Below are 12,434 nucleotides of genomic sequence, written 5' to 3'. Positions count from 1 at the left end.
TTTGACCCCCGTGCTCTTTCCTGCCATGGCAGGGGGTCGGACTAGATGATCTGCTCAGGTCCCTTCCGACCCTAGAAACTATGAAACTGAAAGCCATCCCCATTTCACATCCCTGCAAGAGGCTCACATGCGTCTCTTGACCTGTTCTCTTCATGTTCTAGGAACAGAAAGTATTTAACAATCCCAAAGGCCTTTGCAAAACAAAATGGCAGCTGCAGGGTGACATAAGGACATGCAGAAACCCACTGCTCCATCATATAGCAAAGAGGCTTAGTAGTAGTTCTTCTGCACCCATCCCTCCTCCCCTTACAGCCCTCCCAGGGCTTTGCAGGGGACAGCGGGGGCCATTGACAGAAGAAGTGGTTCCTGGACACAGCGATTTCCCTGTGCTCAAGAGGACAGATAGCTGGAGCAGACAGGAGACCCTAGCCCAGGCTGTGTTACTCTAGCAAGGATCACAGGTGCTGCTTACCGGGGACCAGGAGGAGCCTCGGTAACACCTATCCTCACTTAGCGATTTAGACTTGCTGCTGCTTTGCAATGGAGCCCCTGAGCTTGCATAGATGCCTGACAACATCAACCCCCAGACGTCTTGCGGATCGAGGATTTACTTGCTGTGAGCTCCTCCCTGCAGACACAGGGCCCTCAATGAGCCAGCTGCCGGGTGCTACCTGCCTCTCCTCCTTCAACTCACTGGTTCCTCAAGTGGATTTTAAATGAACAGTCAAGAGGCACCTTCGCCCCTGCTAAACTGCGGGGCCCAGCCACCCACCCAGGTTATGTAGGCAGGTGTGTTTTTCCTTCAGTGCTCTAGAAAGTGCGTGGAAGAAGTTTAAAGAAAACACCCCCTTATACTAAGGATAAGTAACAAGCAGAACGAAAGGCCTGGGAATTAGCACACGGGAACAGCACCGAAGGAGGGCAGTGTGTCCAGATCAGTTTGCCCGACGCTACGATTCAAGCTCCTTCCCTGAAAGCAAGCGCGCCGGGTGTTGAAACGAGGAGGCAGCTTCAGATGGACTACCGCTCTTCGCCCTCCACGGGGTCTTCGTGTCCGCAAGCAGAGGCCAGGAGCGGGCTGGACTCGCTGCCTGCAGTTCCAGCTCAAAGAGCTGTAGCAAGGAAGGCTGAGGTGTTTCTAGGGTTCATAAACCATAGGAATCAGTGCTTGGGTCTGCAATGGCTCTGGGAACATGAGGCCTGTGGGTGGCACAGAGCTGGAGCAATTCCCTCTCCTAGCCTCTTGGATGGGGCAAAGGCAGCACGGCCACCGTGCAACAGTTATTCCTGGATTATTGAGTTACCCCTTGGACTATAAGCAGGTGGCGCTGAACTGGTCTGTGACTGATCCCAGAAGCAGAATATGACCCTCCAGCTATCCTAACCCCAGCACATCATAGCTGGCCCTGAGCATCAGTGTGGACAACTAACTCCTGCAATTAGGGTAAAAGCCCTGTCATATGTGGTGTTTTTGTGTTAGAGCCCCAGATCCTGGAGCCAGGATTGTGAAAAACCCCTCGGGTTTCATTGAAAACAGTTTCTAGTTCGGGCGGAGGCAGAGAAATACCAGGAAAGTGGCACCCTGGGGCTCAGAAACAAGAAGGAAAACTTTAAGAAGGATCTATCTATCTATCTATCTATCTATATAGATATATCTAGATGTAGATTGATATATCTATATTTAATTTTAAATCTCCAGGGTTTTAAGCCAGCTTCATCATTTTTAGATGGGCCTGACTCAGGATTTCTGAGTGCCTGAGTTAGCAACACTGAAATCAGGACCCAATTCTCTATCTATGCTATTCAGCTGATGGGTTGAGAACCGTCAGTGTCGGGAAAAGGATCCCACACAAGAGATGAGGATGGGTCAGCTGCCTGTAGGGGTGGATAAAGTGGTTTCCAAACAGTGACAAGGGCGACTTTCAAAGGCTGCTGAAAGAAGCAGAGTTACTTCTGAAAAAGCCACCCTTGGAGCCCTACCCAGGGAAGCGGACCCCAATCCCTTCCTCTTCATTCTCCTTCTTATATTTTGGCACAGAAGAACAAGTTTCTTCTCCAGGCCCTTCCTCCTCCTGAGGGCAGGTGTTGTGCATCTCCCCTGGCACTTCCTCCCAGCATCTCTTGTGACAGCTCCCAATTCCCTGCCAGCCCCATAGCTGCAGCTCCCAGTAAGCTTTTGTTCTGATCTTAGCTCAGACCACCCTGATTGCAGCTTTGCTTGCCAGCTCGTACTGCAAATACACTGGGGAATAACGTGTCCTCAGATGCCTTCAGTCTGCCCAGACAATTGAGGCTAAGCATACTTCTCAAATTTACCTCTCCCTGGTTGCTGGAAACTGTTAATCACCAACGTTTCTAAGCCAGACACATCAGAGTACAGCCCTGGTTTTCTCATCTCCCCAGATGGAGAGGGGTGGGGGGATGATGGAAGGTCCAGGTTGCCTTTGCAGCCTTGAGACAGCCAAGGACATAACTAGAGGTGCAGACAGAAGTGCAGTTCCCAGCTGTAACTCAGAACGATTTTTGCAAAGCGCTCTGAGTTACAGCTTTACCCCGGACCAAACGGAAGTTCACTGTTGGTTGCAGAGGGAGGGGAATCCAGCTGAGAGGTGGGAACGTGCAGCCAGTTTCCCATACCCATGGCCACGGCTCTCTGCCAGTGCTCTTTGTTTTCAGAATGGGAGGGGAAAGGCAGAGGAGGGAGGGTGTTCTTGGGACTCCCCAGCTGGTGCTGAAAGGTGGGGTGGGTGAATTGGAGCCCCTCTGCCTTGGGCCACCCGCTGCACCCTCCAGGGAAAAGCCCCCAGACTGAACTCCCTCCACTCCCTTTCCCCGCTCCCATTCTGGACACAGCGACAGGCTGGAAGTCTGCAGGCACAAGTTGCAGAAGACACTACATTTTGAAACATCTTCGTCTGATGCCTCATGCAATGAGGGGCGATGGCAACGCATAGGGGGTACACAGGGGTGCGAGTGCACCCCCTGACTGCTGGTGCACCCCTGATAGACTGTGCTTCCCACTTAGGTGACAGGCAGGGGGGGCAGGCGGGAGCACCGGTGCCCTCCCTGTGAGCACCAGCCGGGGAGTGGGAGCACTGGATGAAGCGCCACAGCCACTTCCTGGTCAGTGAAACTGGTTGTGGGGGGAAACCCACCCCCCAGTTGGCCAGATTGGCTGTGGGGGGACCGCCCCCTCCAGTCACTGACTGGTCCCTGGGGGGGCATGTTCCCCCCCGACTAAGGTGGCACCAGTCACTTACAACGAGAGGTCAGATTTGCACCTAACTGGCCATTTTTGAAGCTGTCTGCAGCTGTGCACTTGTGTTTGGTCACTGCTATAAACTGCTTCCTGTGGCTGGATTGGGTGAAAATTGTCACTTCTGTCTGCACCCTAGAACCGAGCTCTTGCTGGCAAGGCCTTCAGTCCGCATCTTGCCCAATGCAAATAGGCTGCTAGGGCAGTGGGCTCTCCTGCCTGCTCGTGTCCTCCCCATTTCCAACACACTGGCTCCACCTGAGACACTGCCCACCCGGAGCAGCTAGCCTCTTCCTTGTGGGACCTGCCTGGCTCCACCGAGAGGAGCCTGGGCCTGCTGGTGGGGAGGGGCAGGACTTGGCAGGGAGGCGCAGGCGAAAGATAATGCTTCATGCTGGGGGTAGACAACAGCAGGTGAGGTGCTCCGGTGACCGTAGCGTTGGAAATATTTTGGAAGCAGACCCATGCACAGAGTAAAGGGAAAAAGGAGCCCTCCTTTCCTTAGGCACTTGTATTTCATGCACGTTGCATTTTGTCTCCCGCGACCCCACGTGTTCCCTCTCCTTAGCACTTCTTGCTGCGTGAGGACCGGAGCGGGCTGTGGCAACTACGAACGCACCAACACGAAGGGGAAGGTTGTCTCCAGGCCTGTGGTCCTATAGCAAATTTGGATTGAAACACTTGAGACAGTGGTTCTCCACCAGGGTGCTGCGACTCCCTGGGGTGCCACGAGATCCTGGAAGGGTGCCACGAGGTGCGAGGAGATGAGCAGATTCGTGCAAGCCTGATCCTGCACTTGCCCGGCTGCTCCCCCACCCCACTACCAGGCCCCTCTGCTGGGATGGAAGCACTATAATATAAAGTTGTTTTTTTAATTGGGCGTCAATCGATTCACAAAAGTTACGAGGGAGTCCTGGGGCCCTCCAGGTGGAGAGCCACGAATGTAAGGAGCCTGGACCGCACCTGGCTGTCGCTAATGCTAGAGGAAGAAAACAAAGAGCAGGAAACTACTGAGGCTGGGCTACAGTTTTATCACCCAGCCCAGGCCATTGGAGGCTTGTCTTAACACCTCAATGCCTCCAGTCCTGTGACTAGAGCGGAACGGCAACTCCCATTATTAAAATAAAATGCTTTGCCTTGGCCCGGGTGGAGATAAACTTGAGAACATGAACATGAAATACTCAACACCCATCAGGCAAGGCAAGATTGCTCAGTATGTCTTGTGTTTAAAACAACCGTCTGATTTCAGTACAGCCTGACTCACGAGGGCTGGACGCTCGGGATTTGTAGTAGTGGACGTTTGGCAACGCGGCCCTGGAGCCACTTGACTGTGGACGGGATCGCAGGGCAGAGGTTTCTATCGTTCATCCCCCCCCCCCATCTCCTGAAAACTATTCAGCCGCACAGCTTCTTACAGCTGTAGACGGCTCTTCCCCAGAGAAGCCATCCAGCTCCTCAGCAATCGTTTAAAGGATCGCAGAAAACAGCAGAGAGCAGGCAGTAGGGAACCATCCTCGACCGGCCGTGTCAGGGGCTGGACGACTTTATCTAGATGAATATACACGTGTCTTTCCTCCTCAGCTTCGTCGGCTCTGTGGCTTCTTAATTTAAGCATCCAATCTCCATCCGTATCACTGTGGGGCAGCTGGGGCCACTTTAAATTTTAAAAGTCCATCTGGAGAAATGGCAAACGCTGATGGCAACACAGCTTCAAGGAAACGTCCTGCTGGGAATCCAGGAGCTCAGGGTGAGCGTAGATGTGATGCAGCACTTTCTCATTTATGCAAAGCACCTGTACACAACCACTGAATATTATCTTTCAAGGAAATTCCTTATAGTGTTTAGCATTGAATGCAATCCCTTTTCTTCCTGTTGCCTGCTAAGCAGCTCTGCTGAGAGCAATTCCCTTGACCATTTGCCAGGTGGCTGTTGTGCTTTACGGCTGAGTCTCCCCAACCTCTTTGAGAAAGACAGGGTTGCACGTTTCAAGAGCTCAGAGGAGAGGCATCAAAGAGACTTTCCTCGTTAAAAGCAAGCAGTAAAAGCATCCATTCACCTTGTGAGGGTAAAGATGACTAATTCTAATTAGCTCCATTGCCAACGCACCCACTAGAGCAAACACAAGCCTTTTCTGCTTTAAACCTTACCACCCAGAGCCTGCTGGTTAAATACATTCCCAAAGCAAGGCCTAAAATGAATAGACTAAAATCATCTCCTCTCCACCCACACTGGTCTTGCTGCCAAAATAACTAGCAGACTAGTTTTGCAAAAGCTTTTTTTTCCCCTCCCTTTTTTGCATGGATGCTATGTTTTTTTAAAAAAAATCAACATTGGGTTGTGTATTCAGCAACAGAATAAACACCGGTGCGGCTTCTGCAAAAACAAAGCCATCGCCTGGATACTTTTTAATGGCTTGATCCTCTTTCTGCTGCCAGCAAAATCTCAAGGGAGTAAAAGTGAAATGGCAGATCTTTGTGAGAGTACAGTACAGATCAGGGAACGGGGCCAGCGGGGCCTGACTCAGGATCTGCTGACTGAGGCCCTGAAAGCCATTACGTCTGCCGTTCCAGTTCCAGGCAGCGAGCAGACGGGAACGGGGACTCAGGAGTTATTAAGCAAGGCCTACTTGAAATGATGAAAACCAGTAGGATTATTTAACAGCCAACTTGAAAAAGATCCTTAAACATCCTGCCCAGGCACAGATCTTGCACATGCAAGCATTTTTAAGGAGCAGGAGAATGAAACAATGATTTAGGAGATGAATTCCTGATCCCAGTGGAATCAGTAGAAAAGCAGCTTTTTTTCACCGAGCCATCCAAAAATGTGTTATGGGATCAACCGAACTTGGCAGGATGGGGAAAGAGCTTTTCCCATACTTCAGGTTGGGGGTAGTTGCCATTTTAGATCCTCCTGTAACCCTTGTTGCTCGTGTGTCCACATCCTTCCTGTAGTGGGGCCCACAGCTGGACACAGGACTCCAGATGTGGCCTCCCCGGTGCTGAATAGAGGGGAAGAATCGCTGCCCTGGGCCTGCTGGCAACGCTCCTACCCAGGCAGCACCTGGGGGTGTTGGGGAGGGGTGGGGTGGAGGAGCTCAGCCCTGCCCAGCACCCCTGCCTGACACGCCGTGCTGCCTGTGGGGCAAGCCAGCCCCTTGTTGGGCAGCGTCAGATGTCCTGCTGGCTGCAGAAGCAGTGTGGGGCCTGATCCTACCCATTGAGGAGCCTCCCTGCCTGCCCTGGGGCTGGGGGATGAGCTGCGGAGGGGCCCGGTCCTTCCCTGTGGTGGCAGTGCCCCCCACGGCGTGCCGCCAGCGGGCCATGTGCTGCCTGAGCTCGCAGGGGCTTGATCCAACTTCCCGGGAGCCTGCCAGCATGCTGCCTCCCCGGGCGGCAGGGCACAGTGCAGGCTGAGCCATTCACAGGGGACAGTGTATAAGTTGAGGTGGAAATTTAAAGGTAAATATTTTGGCTTCAAACCTCAACTTATTCACTGTGAAACATGGCATGTAGTCTCGAGAAGACAAAGGCGGGATTTAATAGCAGCCTTCAACTCCCTGCAAGGTGGGTGCAAAGAGGATGGAGCTGGACTCTTCCCAGATGACAGGACAAGGAGCAATGGGCTCAAGTTGCAGCAATGGACATTTAGGTTGGATATCAGGAAGAAACTCTCTCACTAGGAGGGTGGTGAAGCACTGGAACAGGTTGCCCGGAGAGGCGGTGCAATCTCTGTCCTTGGAGGTTTTTAAGACTGAGCTTGACAAAGCCCTGGCTGGGGTGATCTAGTTGGGGCTGGTCCTGTTTTGAGCTGGGGGTTGGACTAGATGTGACCTCCTGAGGTCCCTTCCACCCTCATTTTCTGTGATTATCTGATTCTATGATTCATGGTGAGTTTTGTGAAACATAACCCCAAAACCCACATCACACTGGCCTGTTCTGTGGGTTTGTTCCCTAAGCTCTAACAACGTGGCTTTCACTCCTGGTGCACCCAACAAATGACAAGGTCTTAAGCTGCATTTTCTACTTCCCTATGCTACCAATGGGGAAAGCAGTTGTTGTAATGCTCCTGGTGGGGCAACAGCAAAGCTGGAAGGTGTAAGCAGTCGCATTCGCTCCTGTAGGAGGGATTTCTTCAGTCAAGGAGGCTGAGAGAGTTCGTGCTCACCGGCTGGTGAAGACGCTGGATCACAAACCACTCCCCGGCCCCACGTCTCCCCAAGGCTGTTCTAGTGGGATGAGCTGCTAACAGGAATTTGTACCCCGGTGCCTACTGGGTCTTCCAGTGATGCAAGCAAGCTTTTATCCTTACCGCTGTTTGCTGTGTCCTTGTTAAACAGAGCACCTTGGATTTTAACAATGGTCAGATACTACAGCAGCTGGGCACGGGAGGCGCATCCTGATCCCAAGTCCATGCCATCAAAGGAAGACTTTCGCTGGTCTTCTCGTCTCCCTGCATTTGGACCAGAACCGAATGGCCTTGTCTACTCCCAAAAGTTGTGTGGTGTTAGCTACACTCACCGAGCTGAGAAAGCACGAGGCCCCTAGTGCAGATGCAGTCATACCGCTACCATGCATTCCTATGGGAGGGGGAATAAGGACATTTTCACTATAAAGGCATTGCTGGTATTGCCACATCGGCAAAACTCTTTAATAGAGACACAGCTCATCCCAGCACAAAATTCACCCGCCTCCCAGAAAGCTCGACCGGCAGAAGGGATCTTTGGTGGCATACGTTGGAGGACAAGGGTCTTTGGAAGAATCTGATATCTTTTATTAGGCCAAATTAAATAGCTGGAATTTTTTTTAGCAGGTTTTCATTGCTACAGGTGTGTTGTCTGTGGGTGTGAGTCACTTTGTTTCTTAAGCGACACAGCCCTCTGTAGCATCAGTCTGGCCTACCAGTATAAGCATTTTTATATTGCATCGACACAGGATTGTACCAGCACAGGTATACCAACAAAAACCTCAACCCCCCGACTGCTGTAGCTATACGGTACAAAGTCTGTGCAGACCAGACAGAAGAACAGTGGCAATCCGGGAGCGCTGTTCTTTCAGAGTAAAGCTTGCGACTAGCGAGACAAAGACAAGGCTAGGTTTATAAGGTGTTTTAACTGCTCGGCAAATGCTGTCCACCCAAGGGGCCGCCAAATTTCCACAGAGACGCTGTAATCCCGACTGTGAGACAGAGAAGGAGCCAGCAGGCTCCAAGGCTTCCGGGCTAAGAAGGTCAGCGGCCCCAGGTCCGCAGCCCCAAGGAGCCCGGCAGGAATTCCCCTTAGCCAGGTGTGCTGGGAAGGGAGGGGCCGATATGTTCCCCGCCGGTATAAAGAAGAGGCCGGGACCGGAAGGCGGGAGCAACGCAAAACCGGAAAGAGGAGGAGCAGGAGGTGGAGCACGCCGGAGCAGACTGCAGGGAACGCTGAAAGCCACGGGGAACGCTGGTAGGAGCCTCTGGCAGAGAGCAAACCCCAGCGGGGTCTTGGCACCCAGTTGGCGGCCCCGCGGGGAGTACAACGGTTTGTTTACCGGCCGAGCCGGCAGGAGAAGGGTACCGTAAAAACCCTAATAGAGGGGCACTTTTGACTTTGGATACCGTAGTCCCTGTAATAGGGGCGCAGCTCAACAGTGAACTTAAGCTGTTAAAAAGGAATCTTGTCAAGCCCTACAAGGGGGCTCTCTGAGAGCCAGCAAAGGGGTGCTTGACCCCTCGGAGGGCAAGTTTGAGTTGGAAGGCAGCTGCAGACAGACGGAACAGCTACACAGATCAAGGGAACCTTCTTGGTTGTCGTGTTTGTTTTGATTTACATTTCTTTTGTAGATTATCTGAGTGGAACTGAGGATACCTGGCCGGACCAACCGGTTGGCCACCACGCAGTGGAATGGGCAAGGGTGTAGGGGTGGCGGAGCCCTCAGAAACTCAGGACCTCACGAGACGTTGGGGAGACTTATAATGGGACGACACGCTAAGACATTTGAACCAACTCCATTAATATCAAGTCGTGGCAGGAAAAACGTACGTGTGTGAGACCCCAATTATAGTGGATGACACCCCAGGCAAGTGGCAGGCGGCATCTGTTAGGTCCACGGGGACGGTGATACTCAACAGTGGTGCACTGGCTGGGAAATTCGGCAGCGGTCTCCTTAGAGGGATCCAAATGGAGCACCAAACAGGATTAACAGGGACAGAATCCCTACAACAGGCCATGAATTTGATGGCACAGGAGCTGCAGCAGCAGCCGCAGCAGGCCTTAAGGCAGACAACTATACAGAAGCACATGCTCCAGCAACAGGTTTGGGCACAAAGGGCCCAGTGGGACATTAGAATACCCAAAATGACTAAAGAGGATGATCCAGAGGCCTTCTTGGAAATTTTTGAAAGGACAGCCATAGCCTCTGGACTACAAAAAGCAAATGGACTGGACAGTTAGGGGTCCTGTTGATTGGTCAGGCCCAGGCGGCGTATAGGGCCATGACATGGATAGATGCACAGGACTATGATAAGGTAAAGGGTGAGATATTACAAAGGCTCAATATAACCCTGGAAAGGCACTGGCAGGCGTTTAGCGGGAAGAAACCAAAGGAGGAGAAAGTACCCTGAATATTGTGGCAAAGCCTGGTGGATTTGATGAATAAATGGCTTAAGCCAGAGGTTAATTCTAAGGAAGAGATTTGTGACCAAATATTGTTGGAACAGTTTATAGTGGATCTGGATGAGGACACCCAGAGATGGGTGAGATGCCATTGCCCGAAGTTGTCCCGAGAAGCCCTGCAATTGGCCGAACACTTCGATATGGCCCAAGTAGAAATGCAGCGGGATCGAGGTATGGGAGGGACATGGACAGACCGTGGACAGGAGGCAAACCTGAAACGGGAAAAGGAGAATAAGGGAAATAAGAAAGGAAGTCCTCCAGGACTGGTCTGCTTCACCTGTGGAAAAAGGGGCCATATAGCCCGGAGTTGTCCCTGGGGTTTACGGACGATGCCAGGACCAAGAGGAAATGTGACAGAGTCCACAGACCACCGAACAGGACTAGGAGAAACCCAAGATGGACTGTGGCGTGGGGGACAGTTCGACTGATACGGTGCAACCCCTACCTGAGGTGGTTGTGTGGGTAAAAGGCCGGCCAGTTCAGGCCGTGGTAGATACTGGGTGAGCACAATCGCTGGTGCGCCCATCATTGATTGCTTGGAAACAAGCACCGAGATGTGCCGGTGTGCAGACGGTATGCCTCCATAAGCAAAAGACCTACTACGAACGATGTTTGTTGAATGTCCATGTGAATGGGATCAGTAGAAGAATCCCGGTGGGATTAGAAGAGAAAATTTTGTATCCCATGATATTGGGTCGAGATTGGCTAGAGATATTTGAAGTTTTAGCATCGCTCCATACCTCTGAGAGCCCTAGAGAGGGATTAGTTGGGGTAGGTCCAGAGATGCAAGAAGAACTGGAGATAGAGGCGCTGGCCAGTAGCAGTCGATTCCGTGAGGCCCAGGAGAGCGATGAAGAACTGCGGGCCTTCCGAGAAACCGAACAGGCAAGAATCCACCAACAGGTAACACTCTCCGAACAAAATAACCTAGTGCCCCGGGTTGAGATACGGAAAGGTCTGTTATATCAGATTAAGCAGGGTAAGGCTGAAGGGGAGGAGCTCGTACAATTAGTTATACCCAGACCTTACAGGGAGCCACTTCTATGCCTAGCTCATAGGAGTCCCTTGGGGGGACATCTAGGAAAAAATAAGACCGAAGCCCGCTTAGCTAGATGGTACTTTTGGCCACATGTATGAGGAAGTAAAAGGGTTCTGTAAGGTCTGTGAGCTATGTCAGAAAGTGAACACTTATAAGCCCCCCAAGGTACCATTGCAGCCAATGCCGGTGGTTCGAGAGCCTTTTGCTAGGGTGGCTTTGGACGTAGTAGGCCCTTTGCCTTGGAGTATAGTGGGACACCAATTTGTGTTGGTACTAATAGACTATGTGACTAGGTTTCCGGAGGCTACCTGCTGCGAGCAGTTACAGGACCCAAGGTTGCAGAAGAGTTAATGAAATGGGTGGCCAAATTTGGTATCCCTAGGGAGATTATTACCGACCAGGGGTCTAATTTTATGTCCCTAGTATTGGGCGCCATGTGTAAAGTATTACAGATCCATCACTTAAAGACAGCGGTGTACCACCCCCAAACAAATGGCCTGGTGGAACATTTTAATGGCACTCTTAAAGGGATGTTACGCCGATGCGCACAGATAGAGCCAAAAAAATGGAACCCGATGGTCCCTCCCTTGCTATTTGCGATTAGGGATGCCCCGCAAGCATTGCTGGGATATTCCCCTTTCGAATTAACATTTGGACACAGGCCCCGGAGTCTATTAGATATAGTGAGAGAAGGGTGGGAGGCAGACCCGAACCCAGGAAGAGGAGCCTCAGAGTACGTGAGGGATTTAAAAGAGCATCTCCAGTTGGCAAGGGAGGTGGCACAAGAGAACTTGAAGCAGGCACAAAGCAAACAAAAGGAAAGATATGATGTGCACGCTAAGGAGAGGGAGTTAAAAGTAGGACAAAAGGTGCTAGTGCTGTTGCCTAGCTCAACTAGTAAATTTTTGACCTGTTGGCAAGGCCCGTTTACAGTACTAAGGAGAGCAGGACCCGTGGATTACGAGGTCTTGCGCTCAGGGGCCAAAAGGGAGAAGCAGATATATCATATAAATCTCCTTAAGGAGTGGAACGAGCCCGAAGGCCTACTAATTTCTCCTGATCCCAAGCCGGAGGAATTTGGGAGACAAATTACGGATAACCCGGAAGACCCCAGAGATGGAGATAGGGTCCTCGTAGGGAGGCAATTGGAGATAGGACAGCTGAAACAGTTGCAGGATCTGATCAAAGAGTTTAGGGATGTCTTCACTGATAGGCCAGGGAAAGCTGCAGGGGGTGAACATAAAATTGTGACCAAAGAAGGTCAAGTAGTACGAGAGAAATGGCGGAGGATCCCGTATCATAGATACCAACCGATCAAAGAGGAGCTGGAAAAGATGTTGGCTCAGGGGATCATCACACCATCCAGCAGCCCATGGCGTAGCCCATTGGTAGCTGTGACCAAACCTGATGAGAGCCTGCGGCTGTGCGTAGATTTTCGTAAGCTAAATGCCCTGACACAGTTTGATGCGTTTCCCATGCCGCAAGTGAGC

Source organism: Crocodylus porosus, unplaced genomic scaffold (assembly GCF_001723895.1).
Source record: "Crocodylus porosus isolate Cpor-Errol unplaced genomic scaffold, CroPor_comp1, whole genome shotgun sequence".
NCBI lineage: Eukaryota > Metazoa > Chordata > Crocodylia > Crocodylidae > Crocodylus > Crocodylus porosus.
Note: the sequence above shows the minus strand (reverse complement) of the source record.